Source organism: Furipterus horrens, unplaced genomic scaffold, assembly GCF_987537825.1.
Source record: "Furipterus horrens unplaced genomic scaffold, mFurHor1.1.pri manual_scaffold_3, whole genome shotgun sequence".
In the NCBI taxonomy this organism is placed as follows: Eukaryota; Metazoa; Chordata; class Mammalia; order Chiroptera; family Furipteridae; genus Furipterus; species Furipterus horrens.
This window is the reverse complement of record NW_028327173.1, coordinates 80,323,174-80,338,409: the sequence shown is the minus strand read 5'-3', so window position 1 is coordinate 80,338,409 and position 15,236 is coordinate 80,323,174. Positions and strand designations below refer to the sequence as shown.

Genomic DNA, 15,236 nt, shown 5'->3' with positions numbered 1-15,236 from the left:
GAGTCGCGCAGGAGTCGCGCAGGAGTCGCGCAGGAGTCGCGCAGGCCAGGGGCTTGATTGGAGTCGCGCACGCCGGGGGCTTAAATGCCTCCAGGATTTTTCGCCGCCCCGCCCCGCCGCTCCGCAAGCAGCTTTGCCTTCTTTAACTCTTACCTGCCCAAATGGCACCGCTGGTTTATAACTTCATATGTTGGGCTTCCGTGTAGCTTTATTTTCTGGAATTTCTAGTTATCCTTTGTTTTGAAGTAGTTGTATTCCACTATAGTTGTAGAGGGAGACCTAGCGTGTCCGTCTAAGCCTCCATCTTGGCCGGAAGTCCTATAATTGCTTCTTGTGGACTGGTATTGCACTTCAACTAGATTTTCATAAAGATGATTTTAGATTTACAGAGTTTCAAACACAGTACAGAGTTCCCTTGCACCTGTCACCCAGCTTCCCCTTATGTTAACATCTTACATAAGCAGAGAACAATGATCAGAACTGGAAAGTTAACCTTCGTCATTACTACTAACTAGACTATAGAATTTATTAGGATTTCACCAGGTTTCCCACTAATGTCCTTTTCTGCTTCAGGATCCAATCTAGGATTTCATGTTGCGTGTAGCTGTCATGTCCCTTTAGTCTCTTCCAAGCTGTAGCTGTTCTTAGTCCCTCCTTATCTTTAAAGACCTTGACACTTTTGAAGAGTATGGGTCAGCTGTTTTCTAGAATGTCCTTGTTTTGGATTTGTCTGACATTTCCCGTGATGAGAATGAGATTATATGCTATTGGGAAGAATGTCACCGAAGTCGTGTGCCTTTCTCAGTGCTTCATATGAAGGGGCACAAACCAGTATGTGATGCTAACCTTGATCACTTAGTTAAGGTGAAGGCTGTCAGCATTCTCCAGGGAGAGTTATATTTTTCTCTTTGTAATTATAAAACATCTTGGAGAGAGATACTTTGAAACTCTACAAGTATCCTGCTCCTGCTTAAACTTTTGCCTACTAATTCTAGCATCCATCAGCAGAACTTGCCTGGGGCAATTATTAGTATGGGTGCTATGGCGCTTTTCTATTTCTCTCAGGTTTATTTATTAATGAACTGAAATTTTTCTGTAAGGAAGTTGCCTCTTTTGCCGCATTTATTTACTTATTCAGTTATTTATTTATACACTATGGGCTCATGTATATTTATTTTATTATTTGTGTTATAATAATCCCTTGGGTCTAAGACAATGATAGGCACATAGTAGGTGTCTGATTGATTGATTGATTCGTTCATTCAACAAATTATGTTTACGCATTGTCTCAGATGCTACAGTTAAAATATTTTTACTAAATATTGTTACTAAAACATTTAGTAAACTAAAAAAGTTCTTACTTTCAAGTGGTTTACATTCTAGTTAACAGAGACTCATGTTTGTCTGCAAGTCACGCTAAAAGCATTTGGAGAGTATAGTGACGGCTTACATGTGAATACAGTAAACTCCACCTGGAGAAAAGAGGGGTAAGGTAACAGGTAAGCAGAAAAGATCTTCTTAAGAAAAACAGTATTCTGTGCCCCCTTTTACTCCATGTGAAATATCTAGAGACAAATACTAACATACAGTTAGCAAATATGACCTGCCTCTGCATTGTCTCAACTAATGCCTACAGTCAGGCCTCAAGGACATGCTTTTAAGGAAGAGTTAATGTAGCAAGCAAGGACTCTTTATACAGGGTGGGACAAGAGCAGGTTTACGGTTGTGAGCACATGCAACAGTTTATTCTTGTATTATTATTTACTAATTATTGTACTATTTTCTGTACAAACAACTGCAAACCTGCTTTTGCCCCACCCTGTATAGTTACTATTTGCTTTACTAGGAAAATTGGAAACAACTGCGGTAAAAAAAATCTGAGAAGCCACTTGTCTTATTCCAGTTTTCACATCCAGTTTCATAGTTTTTATTTCTTTACAAGGAATAATGAAGAGCAAATAAGTATCATCAATCAAAGACAGACTCTTAAGTTTCTTAATTCAGGTTTCTTGTACTGCCCCTACTGTATGTTCCAAACAATGCTGTTCTTTTCTCTCTGTGAAAGTTCAGTCCTGCAAATGTCCTCAGGAATAGTAAACAAACAATTGGTGCACATTTTCTGCCACAAATTATACCCTGCATCATTCTTTACCCAAAACATTTTGAATTCCAAGCAAGCAGACACGTCTAAACTACAATGCCTTATTGCAACAACTGCTGACAATAGAGAATTTGTATTTTTAGACAAGTATTGACACTTAAACCTCTTAATATTCAACTCCTACTACTGTTCTAAATGATGAATAAGCAAACTCTCTCCTGCACACACAATATTACATCGTGCATTTTAATTATATTAGTAAACACTGCTGAAAGAAATTTTACTGGAATTTTATTTTAACTGCTTCATATCACCCTTTCTAATTAATATCAGTGTGTCTCTTCCATATTAGGGTGTATACAATAGATGCACATAGTGTTGTGTCTGTGAATATGGGTACAAATGCAACATAATCATGAAGTCACACACAAAGACGCTTGTATTCATCCCACATTAATATCCATTAACGGAATGCTCGGGTTCCTTGAGCATCTGCTTCCTTTATTCTCTGGAATCTCCCTTTTGACAGATCGGATGTCCTATTATCTGATGATGTAATTATTTCTGTGTTGGCAAATCTTTCCTTTCTTTTTCTTTTAAGTTGTTGTACACACATTGCTCAGTATTTTAAAATTTTTATCCACTACAACTTCCATGTTCTCATTGTAATATTTATCACAATGGTTACTCTCACTCCAGAAAAATCTACAGAATTATATATTTTTCTTCATCTGTATTTGTTTACTAGGTACATTTCTTAAATTTTCCTTTCTGGCCATTTTTATTTACCAAGATCCTTGGATTAAACAGAAGGGTTGTCTGGTCTGCTAACTCACCCTTCCTGAGCCATTCAAATGGTGCCTTAACATAATTTCTCAGCACAGTGCTTTCTGATGTCATAAATACCAAACCATGACATCATCCTTTGCAGGGGCAAAGGGAGGAGGTGGTTCTAGAAAAGACAGATCTATTTTAGCACCAATGCAGCCTCATTATTAGACCATGGGAGAAAGAGAGAGAAATTACAAAAATTATAGTACAGTGGGGTATCAGACAAGCCCCCACCCCATTGGGGTGTATGTAGGAGATTCTACCTATGGTTACCATAGAGCTTTTAGAGCTGAAGTCACACTATGTAAACAGTGGAGATAATCAGACTTTGGGGCATATCATCCTCCCTTCTTTTTGCTCGATCTCACTTTCCCTGCTGCTGTTCTAATTAGATTATTTTGGAATCTGCTATTTCTGTCTTACTCCCTTCCCCAAACTATCATATAAGTACTGCGGCTTGACTCTTACACAACTGCCAAATTTTAGTCCAGTGATGGCAATATTTCAGTGGCAAGCGGAGTGATGCTCCCTCTGTGTCATCTGAACACCAGCTGAAGGGGTTAAGCATCTGGAATGGGGTTGCCTTTGTGCATGAAAAGGAGAGTTTTGTTTTGTTTTATCATCACCTCTGGAGGAGCAGGTCCACCTGCACATGAGGGAGGAAACAAGCCAAAAACACTCTATGCTATGCTCAAAAGCACGGAGAGAATATAAACAATGATTGGGACTTTCACAGGTTCTTTTCTACAGAGATTTCAAAAGCTTAAAACATCAAGGACATAAGATGATGACCATTTATAGAAGTAAAAGAAGCCCCAGAGAGTAACCCACTCATGTTATAGACACAAAAGTTGGAGGCACCTTGTTCGAAGTCCTCCTAATCCCCAGACCAGGGGTGTTCAGTCACACACCACTCCGAGGTCCCATCTCTGCCAGAGGGACTAAACACAGCCCCAGCTTTAAAGAACACAATATCACCACTAAGTTTCTTGATTTGTTTCATTATATTGTTTCAGATACTCAAGAAAATCTCTACCAGGAAAAAAAACAAAACAAAAACAGAGTTGTAGTGGTAGCAAATACTTATTGAGTATAGAGAAGAATATTTCTGAAGAGAAAACAGAAGAACATAACTGCCAAGTCATAGAAACTAACTTCCAAAAATTTACCAAAACATTTAATGAAAACTTAAATATCAATGATAAATTTCTCATTTTATCTAAAAAGATACTCCTTTTTGGCATATAAGGGCATGAGTCTGTTGTTTCTTGCTGACTTGAATAGAAAAGTCCATTACTCCCAAGAAGTTCTGTATACTATTTCTAGATCTTATAATAATAATGGTTCTTCCAGTGATGAATGAAGAGCCAATGATTCACTATTTGAACACCAGTGAAATGAAAGACACTAATGATACTGAGAGGGGCTGTTCAACCTCTAAATAGAATAACACCAAAAGCTATAATATGTAACATTCTAGAATTTAGAGAACATATTTAAATGCTCCATCTCATTTGATAAACTCAAAGAGAAAAAAAGGCAGGAATTTGAAGAGTACTGCAGAATACTGACACTTTGCAATTTCCACTTCTAGTGACTGACTGCTCACGCTTTGCACAGCAGTCTGCAGATACCCGGTGCAGCATGCATGTACTAGAGGGGAGGGAATCTCCACTGTGGGGTCCCAACACTGAAAGACAAAATGGCAGGCTTTGGTATCAGTCATTTTCACTGTGTTTTCCTCGTTCAGATGACAAAATACCCTACTGTATTTCAAGAGAGGCAAAATAAGTATGTGAATGTTTGTACAATGACATGGTCAATCATATTATTTACCAGACTTTCAAAGAATAAAATGCTTTATACAGAAGTCTGGTAAATTCCTTTAGGAACCAATATACACCAAAATAGATTTGAAAAGCTATGCCTACGTTTAAAACTCTCTGTAATCTTGAGTCTGTGTCTCTTTTTTCATTTTGAGTGTCTCAAAATAATACTTTCCCCCAAACTGGCTAGGAATTATAGAGACTACTTTCAGATTAAAAGTACTAGAGTGGAAAAGGGAAGAATATATTTATGCTGAAAGGTAGTATTTGAGGAGATCTCTATTTTAAATCCTTAAACAGTACCAATAGGGTTTTCTTTACCATGGAAGTGTGCATTGCTAATCACAGAATGCAGAGTGTGTGTGCAGCTGGGTGGGTTGGGTCAGAGAGTGGGAGGGACAACTGAACTAGGCTTATCAAAGAAAGGAAAAGCATTTGGGTATAGCATATAGTTAAGGATTAGGCCCCGGTAGGGAGGGGCAAAATAGAGGAAAAGCAAATGATAGTAAATCCAAAGCGAAAAAATGTAGCCTTTACCAAACCCATGTTGAAGACCAAAGGTGATCAAAGGAATCTCTGAGTGGATTTTATTATGTAAGAGACCACTAAAGGACCCAAGAACAGAGAGAGGAAGGTGAAAAGAACGACAATCCCACAAACAAGCCGAGTGAAAGTCCACGAAAAACTAAAGAGGCCAGATATGATAACTAGACAGACTATTTTGATCTGGAATTTAAATCTGTTTAAAGTTGACTAAATAGTGTTACTTATGCTTGTACACAAACGGTAGAATTAATTATATAATTAATCTCACTCTCTAATGTGAACGATGGTGAATAAGGTAAGAAACGGGGTATAGTAAGTCAAGGTTGGAGTAAGGCAAACATGCTCTGCTGAAGCCACCACTCCAATTCTTCCTTGGGGTGCTGGCTGAAAAAGAAAGTTGCATTATATATCATGAGCCATCCATTCTTCTGTCTAACATGTCTACAGAGTCATAGAGCAAAACATATTCCTGTCATAATTTCTTTAAAAAATGGACTTTCAATAGCATACATAATTTAGATTACCTAAACTGAAAGATCAATAGCTGCACGATTTTTACTGGCCTTGACAATTGTACATTCAAGCAAAGTTGTACAGTTGTCTTCTCTTCTCACCTTCTTTATTTCCACTGTCAATAGTCGCAACCTCACTGCCAAGCCCTGGCTATTCTCTGGCTTTCTCTGCCTTACGCCTTCCAGATCAATGGGTCTTCCTCCACTGGTTTCTCCAGTTTCTCATTTCAGGTACACTCTTTCTTCCTTTTATTTATTTTTTCTTTCTTTTAACCTTAGTGGTAAGTGGTACCATATTGTTAATTTATTATTCTTTAAATATATCTATACATATATACAAATATATGTGTTTTAGTCCATTCAAGAAGGAATACAACTGCCTCAAAACTAGAAATAACCAGAAGTTCCAGAAAACCAAGCTGCATGGAAGTCCAACAAACAAAAATATAAAGAAGAAATACTCAGCCAGACAGTTGTCCCACTTATTCCCCCATTACTCCCACTTGACAGAGAAGGAAAACTCTGACTCCAAAAAACCTCCACTGCCTTGCGGCATACCTCTTCAGGGGAAAGGCTAAGGGAGTAAACCCCGACAGAAAATCCGGAGCCGGAGTCCCTAAGGCGGTTTGACGTTGTAGTCAACACCGGCAACTCCTGCGGCGCACCTGAAGCCAAGCTGTATTGACTCCGTCTTTCCCTTGGACCCTTCAGCTGCGAAGAGAGGGGGGGTCTGCTGCATGGGCAACAGCAGACCCTCCATATCACCCTGCCCAGGCTCTGTAGCTTCAGCTTCACTGGAGAGGACACTCCAGCGTCATCGCAAGATGTCGATTCAACACGGGAGGAGACAGATACCGTGTCACTCCCGAGTCGGACTGCACAACCATTGTCGGCGGTGCAGATGGACTCTTGAGAAGCTACACCATCGTCTCTCGAGACGGACGGCTGCTGACGAGTCCATTCAAAATGCTATAACAAAAGTACCATAAACTAGGTGACTTAAACAACAAATATTTATTTCTCATCGTTCTAAAAGCTGGAAAATCCAAGATCAAGAGGCCAGCAGATTCAGCATCTGGTGAGGGCTCGCTTTCCGATTTAGATGTCTGTTTTCTCATTATAGCCTCATGTAGCAGAGAGCAAAGAGAGCAGCTCTTTGAAGCCCCTTTTATAAGGACACTATCCCATTTCATAATAACCTAATCACCTCCCAAAACCCTATCTCCTCATACCATCCCATTGAGGGTTAGAATTTCAACATGAGTTTTAGGGTGACACAGTCCATTCATAGCAATAATGGATTAAACAATAAATTTTTTTCAAATGAATTTAGTATTATCAAATATGGAGAAATAGGCCTGTCTGTACAAAGGGGTTGTATTTAAAATAATTAAAATAATGTGGGCACTAACCATTGGGCAAAGGGGGAAAACTGGGACAATGATAACAGAATAACAATAAAATTTTTAATTATGTGTTTATCTACATAAATGGTATCATCTGGACAAATGTTGCCAAAACTTTCTCTTATTGCAACTGGATATGTAATCTAGTTGATTTAACATTTTCATAATAGCATATCTATGATTTATTTATTCATTCTCCTATTGATGAATATTTAAAAATCAAATTTCATTATTACAAAAATATCTACAGCAAACAGCCTTCTGCATATCTCCTTGTGCACATAGGTGAAGTTTGTCTAAGGTATACACCTAAAAGTATGTTCTCAATGGTCTTGCTTCCTTTTGGAATAGTTCAGTTCAGCTCTCCTATTCACCCAAACCAGGTTGTGATGCTGTCAATTATATCTCCCTTAAAAATGCAAACTCCATCAGGATAGGCCTCATGTCTGTCTTGTTCCATTGCATGTCTCCAATGCTTAAAACTGCACCAGTACATAGTAGCCTCCAACAGACGTATTTGTCAAATAAATAAATGAGTGATGAATAACTGAATGAGATTAGAATTTAAAGACACTGTCTCAATTTCTTAACAATTCAAAAGCTATGCTTTCACACTGACTGTACTGGCAAAATCCTAAGGCATCCTGAAGGTCCTATGGGACCCTATGAATTAAGTTTTCAACACTGATTTGGCCTGGTCTTACAGAGAGGTTTCCTACATGATTGCAAAAAAATGGTTTGGTTATGGAGACCACCCAAACCTGAGGGACCACAGGTCCTAGGCCACAACACAGTGAAATATGCTGAATTATCCCCACTCTTCAGCCTCCCTAGAGAAATTCATGCTGGTAAGCCTTTGCTAATCAACGTCTCTGGATTTCTGCACACTAGCCAGCGAGTCACAGTGAGAGAACTGTTTCTTCCTCTCTGTTTGAATCCCTATTGATTCTGCAGTTGAGGAGGAATCTAAATGCTTTCCAAATACCAAATGTTCCATATGGTAGTATTATTAGCATTCTCACTACCGTGGCTTTTGGCCTTTCTACCTACTCTCATGAGTTGCCTCGCTGGAGTTTGGCAGAACATTATGAACTCCTTTCCTGACCTATATTTGCTGACACATTTGTTGTCATCTCTCCTGTTATGAAATTATTAATTTTGTTCAAATAACATATGTATGTGGGTAAATACAAGTTTATTTTCTTATTCATCCTCATAATCATTTAGAGGAGAATATTTATGACCCATTAGAGAGGAATTCTTAAGCTCAACTGTGTTAATAAAGAATTCAGATGTTCCTCTTTTATTGAAAATTACAGAGCTGTTCAAACTAAACTGAAAATGAATGCAGCATCTACACACGCAAGAGTCGCAGCGTGACCAATGAAGAGCATCAGCTGAAGCCAGACAAGTTATCTTGCTGTTTGTCTCCTTAACTCCAAATAATTTTTTGACCTGTTTTCCTTCTAGTTTTTGACGTTATGATGCAGCTATTGGTGAAGGGACTTACAAACCCACCACCATTGCCCCCTCTGTGTTTATGTAGAATAAAGCATGTTTCCTAAGAGCTTGGGGTCTCTCATTCTATCTTCTCTTTCACTTATTTAATTAAAGGAAGCTCATTTAGTAATGGGGAAAAGTGATGAGGCCAGTGGGGCGGCTCACATATGCAGTGAGATAGTTAGACTCTCCATGTGCGGCTAAAAAGGCCAGGATGCTTGCCTGACCCCAGGTGCTGGCTGGACCTCAGGAGCAAGGCACCAGGGTCTGTGATCAGGCTCTGCTCTAACACGAGGGCTGCTCCAAGGGTCCCAGTGGCCAGAAGACAACTGTGATAAACAGGGCCCTGACTTGCAGCATTCGTCAGACAGTTTCTCCAGGACTAGGATTTCACCATTAATCCAAATTAAAGGAATTCAGATATATATTAAACTTTTTTTGGATACCAGGAGGACAAAAACAAGGAAGAAAAAGGAAAAAAAAATTTAATTGGGATTATAGTATAGTCAGAGTCATACTTTGCCTTTTTTTTTTTTTTTGCTTCTATCATGACCATTTTCTCTTATCATTAGATAGTCTTTCAAAATAGGATTTATAATGGTTGTCTATGAAATGGGTACTATATAAATTTTATAAACTTAGACACCAAGATGGAAAGTTAACTTGCCTGAAATGACACCGCAACAAAACAGTAGAGCTGGGATTTGAATCCAGGCAGTCAGGAGTCCTGCCATCTTACTACTATGATCTACAGCCTCCGATTAATATGGTGCTACCATAATTATGTCTGATCACATGCCTAATGTCATTTGTATGTGTGTATTTACACATCCAAAAACATATATTTTAATTAACAAGCAGTACAACATCAGATCCATGTTTAATTAACTACAGGACTGTTAATTAAATAACTTTTTATTGTTACTAAAGAAAGAAAAGCTATGTTTTCCAGTAAAAAAAAATATTAATATCCAGTGATCTCATTGTTGTCTAAAAATACTTAGCTATAAAAAGGGAAAAACTTAAAATTCTTTAGAGCCCTTTCATATCTTCTTTAGTATTAATTCTCAAATGTCAAAAACTGGAACGTTTCATGCATGCTACTATCTACAGCAGGAAGGTACTTAAAAACAGTATGATTTACAAATGAATGCCCTCCTCCCCCCACCCAGAAAAACCACAACAAACATGGAGATACCATCTCACATAATCAATTAGCAAAGACATTTTTGTTTTTAAAATTCTCTGCTATGGTAAAACTGTATGAAGTAGGTACTCTCATGCACTGCCTCTGGAAATACAAACTGGTATAATTTTATTGGAAAATAATTTGGCAACAAGTAGCAAAAGTTTTAAAACTTGAAAACTCTTAAATTCAGCAATTTACTGCTAAGAAGTACCTTAAGGAAGCCATGAATAACAGCAACTAATATAAAGCTATGGGAACACTGTTGGTAGCATAAAAGCAAAAAAATTAGAATCAGATGAAATATCCAACTAGAAGGGGTCAATTAAGTGTATTTCAGGATATGCATTCAATGGTATACTATATAATTATTAAAAATAATGCCACAAATAAATATCTGTTGCTCTGAAAGGAGGTTCATTATTACATTAAGAACTAAAATGTTAGATTGAAGATGATAGTATATATAATATTGTTCCCTACTAGCCGTTGATGGTAGTCTCTCTAGCTGAATTTATAAACACCATCATCAGAATCATCCCTTTCTTATCAAGGGCTTGTCATCCACCTTAATCAGTGATCTCAACATAAACAGAAGTGATTTTCTTTCCCATAAAACAAGATTCCATTTTTATAAAAGACACAGAAAGAATAAGTAATATAGAGAATATAGATGAATCTACAGATGTATATGTTGTGTGTTGGTGTGTGTAGAATACACATGTATACATCCCATCACTATCTTGGGGACTTTAAAATTAAATGGTAGTTATTTTTGGTTAAAGAATTTAGAGATATTTACCTGTACCATGTGCTTTCATCACAATGGAGAAACATAAGCAGTCAGCTCCTTCCCAGCAGATCTTTTCACACAGATTTTGTTTGAGTAGAAAGGGTGGTGGTAGAAAACTCAATGTAAAATGCCTAGACCTGTAAGTATAAAAACAATATTCCCACTGAGTGAGGCAGCTTGCTGTGGCCTTCATTCACATTTACTGAAGTCAGAGAAAGAAAAAAAGCACATCAGCATAATCTCTCTCTCTCTCTCTCTCTCTCTCTCTCACACACACACACACACACACACACACAGACACCTTCAGGGGTGAGAGGGTTTCTGACTTTAGAGACGTCACCATCAAAATGAGCTTATTCTTTCCCTTCCTTCCCTTCTAATGATTCCAAAAATAGTCCTTCTCCAGAAAATTTCAGGAATGTTACTCAATTTGATGCTAAGATTCCTTCTAGCCACAAAGTTAAGCAAATTCAGTATATGGATTCATTATAACAGCTTGACTTTCACTTTCAAAATGGTCCATGCTTCTGTTGATGACTCAGGTAAAGCATATCATTGATATTCAAGGTCATTACTAACATTTATTGAACACTTATTTTGTTCTTGGCACTGTGCTAATACTTTATACACATTACCCCATTCCATCACACTATTAATGACAAAAAAAAAAAAAAAAAGAGAGCTAGTAGATGTTGAAGCCAGTGTTTAAGCCAATATTGTTTGTTCTCAGAGAACATGCTCATAAATCCAATACTATACCATTTCTCCAAAATTGATTTTGCTATCAACACTCCAGTACTTATTATTAAAAAGTTAAATCTCAAATCAACATAACTTTATTTTCCCCGAGTTCATATGTCACCTAAGTCTTGTTATTGCTCTTTTTGGATTTGACTGTCTTTTAATTTTAATTCCCAAGCCAAACTGTAATCAACATGTTCATATTACAATGAAGAATACATTTACTTATTTTAGTAAATTTAAAATGTTAACTAATCCCAAATCCAGGTGCCAACACACTAAAGAAAAACTTAAAATCCAAGTCCTATCTAAATGGCTAAATTTTATTACGAAGAAGGCAGATGATAAAATCAAGAGCCATATGTGAATCCCTAATTTAAGATACAAAAATAGAGAAATTTCTATACATTATCATATATCCATGGCGTGAGAAGTACTAGTTTATCTATTTACAAATTCTACATACTATGTATAGGTCTTAGAATCCCTGCAACACAAAACAGACATGAGCATATCAAGAAACATATTTATGGGTCACATACTGATTTCTCTTTGTATACCTGTATACATGTAGGTATTTCGTACACTGTTCTGAGTATGCCTCTGTGCCTTTGTGCATACCATGTCCTTTGATTAGCAGTTTTCCACTGAGCTTAGATTCTTAACATGGCCCCAGGCCCAGTACAGTCCACCCTTCATGTTCTTTTTCCTGCCTTAGTTTTAAGCCCTTTAAAGCACCTTGTTGTCCTAGGCCTCACTGCTAAGATTTCTCCCCAAATCACCCACCTTCTTCACCAAATGACCTTGTATCATTTTCTCCTTCAGTTCTCAGCTCAGTCCCTTTCCCCAACCTCCCTGGCCAGGTCACTACCTCCTACTATATGCTTTTCTAGAATCATTCTCCTGTGTTATACAGGTTGCCTTTGTGATTTTACATCTTTTGTTAGATTCACTGATTCATGTGTGCTTCCCCATTACTTACTAAACTCTTGGAAAGCAGGACGTGTGTGCTCTTGTCCACCTTTTTATCTTCTATATTCAACACAATGCTTGGCATGTGATAGGCACTCAGTAAAAATCTTCTAAGAGAAGCAATGAGGGAAGGGAAGGGAGGGGGCACAGCCCTCATCATAATTTAATTAGTGTTTGTTGAGTTAATCTGCTGATGGCTTTTCAACACAGAGTATAAGGTCTGCATTCCTCTGAACAGCATGCAATGCTCTTTCTGACCTGACCCCAGCCAGCTGTGTCATGCTTCCAGCTGCACTTGACACTCAGCTACTCTGAATCACTGTGGCTCGCTGACCACCGTGCCTTGCTCCAGCTCATCTCCACACCCTGGTCTGTTCTGTTCCCTCTGCACATCATCTCTTCAAACTCACTCATTCTTCAAATCTAACAGTGAGGGCTGCTTTTCTGCAAAGACCTCTCAAATACCTCCTGAAATGCTGAGGCCCTCTTTCCCCATTTTTCTACAACAGTCTGAGCTTATCCCTACAAAAGCAATTATCATACTTTCTTGTACTTGGATCTTAAGCAAGTCCTCCCTCCCAATGCACTGTAAGTCCCTTAAAGGCATGAGAGGGGTATTGCCTCATCATACTATCCTCAGAGTTTAGCACAGCAGCCTAGAACATAAATAGTCAATAAATAAATAAGTATTGAATGAACAAAAGAAGAATATATCTGCATCACACATATATCATACATACATATTTCATATGTGCAAAGTTCCACAGTTGATTATTTAAAATAATTATATAGTATGTTTTTAAATGTTATGAGGTATAACATTATAAAGTCATTTATAAAATGGGGATAATACCTACCTCAGAGAGTAGTTAGGCAAATTAAACAATATATAAGTAAAATGTTTAGCACAGAGCCCCACATACTGGAAGCACCTATAAATATTAATTGTATAATCATTATCGCTGTCAACATTATCATTAGGACAGCCATGTTGAATTTATAATTCACGCTTCAAATTTAACAGTTTAATTTACAACATTTTTCCCTATTAAAACATTACTTAGCATTAGTATCTCTGTAAAGCCATAAAAATGGCTAAAGGGGCACTCAGCAAACCAAGGATAAAGGAGAGTCTTATTCACTACAGCTGAAGGACAAATGATTGTTTCCGTAATCTTTAACCTGTGTGTAGAGGTACAAAGCATTGACAGAGAAGATGTATAAAACACCAAATATTATTCAAATGCCATAAACATTTGCTTACTATAAATTATTTCTTTAAAAAAAGTAAGATATACATACTGATTTCTTTTAATTACTGGACAGCGTAATATAATGTTATAAATAATAAGTATTTGTCTAATTAATATGCCATGAAGTGTATTAATTAACAGCAAACACATTTCACACAGATTCTAACTGATGCTATTCTGATTTAGATTTGTTGAAATTTAATGAAATGGACTTAACGCAAAGAGGGAAAAAGAGGCAAGACAATTCTGCAACAGTATTTTTTTTTTTAAATAATGTAAGAATGAATTGTTTACAAATGCCACCAGTGCACAGTTGAGCAGAATAAACTGACAGTAATTTATTCTACAAAGCAAACTTATAATTCAGTCCTATATTGCCCTTTTTTATATATTGGCCAAATTTAAATAAATATTATAAAAGTATTTCATATACTGTGTATTACTAAAAAATAAGGCACTGACTCACTGCATTTTGAGATTTCTACATTCAATTCATCTTTACCTTTCTGATAAGTGATAAAACCCAAAGCAAGTCATATTTCTAATTGGAGCTTAACCATTTTCTGAGAAGTATTAGAGTTATAGAAGGGAAATATTATAAAAATGCTAAACTCTTAACTCCTAATTGTTTTACCACTAGAGTATTACACTACTTTTAAACTGAATTATAAGTCTATTCATTGGCCACGACCACTGACTAGCTTATTGCAAATATATTGTTCTCTGCAACATAATTAAGATGGAAAGGTAGGACAAATTAGGCTGAAAAAAGTCTTAATTTATTTAGATAATGTTACCTGAATGTACTAATAACCTCATGATCATATTCGTGTTTGTGTCATAAAATCCGGTGAAATCTTACAAATATAAGGCAAAATTCCTCTTTGTTTATGCTGATTCCTCAGTTTGGAATGTCCTTTTTACTCATTCTAATGTTACTCTTCCTTTAAGATTCAACTCAGCTGTCATTTCCTCTGTGACATGTTCCCACACATATTCTATTTGTCCTGCTGTGTAATGATCTGCTTCCCTCTGTAGACTGTGAGCTCCTTAGAGTCACTAACCAGGTATCTGTATTTTCCATAACAACCTACACAGTTCTTTTCACATAAAATATTCTCAGTAAATACTGGTTCGATGTGTCAATGAATACACACACTTCGATGCTCTTAAGATTAAAGTGAAAATGCCACTCTTAAAACTAAGGTTAAAATGCCACTAATTATGATCTAAAGTTAAAGGTTAATGTAAAAAAAGTTTCCATTTTTAGTGAAATGAAACTCTTAGCATTTTCACTTCCAGATGCATCAGCATTACATAAAAGATGTTGAAACTATTACAGAAAATAGACATGCTGTACATTTTCCTGTCTGAGAACTAGTCTGAAAAGTACTAGCTAAACAGGGGCCTTTGGGTGTTCTCATGACAAACATTAAGTTAGGTATTGATTTCGCACACTCATTTAATGGAAATCTAGACCAAGACTCAATCTCCACAGCACCAGCATGTCACACATTATTCTATTCGGCTGCTTGAGAATAAACTGATGATTCCCAGGAGAGGTGTGCC

At 37.0% G+C, this 15,236-nt stretch overlaps 1 protein-coding gene across 3 annotated transcripts in view; it reads right to left on the bottom strand.

Annotated features, from left to right (window-relative positions):
- The window catches only part of ATXN1 (ataxin 1), a 380,795-nt gene that overhangs the window by 235,099 nt on the left and 130,460 nt on the right, over nt 1-15,236 (bottom strand). For all 3 annotated transcript variants that reach the window (XM_090269787.1, XM_090269788.1, XM_090269789.1), the window contains exon 4: nt 10,711-10,838. The gene's annotated coding sequence lies outside the window, so the exon portion shown is untranslated. The remainder of the gene's footprint in view (nt 1-10,710; nt 10,839-15,236) is intronic.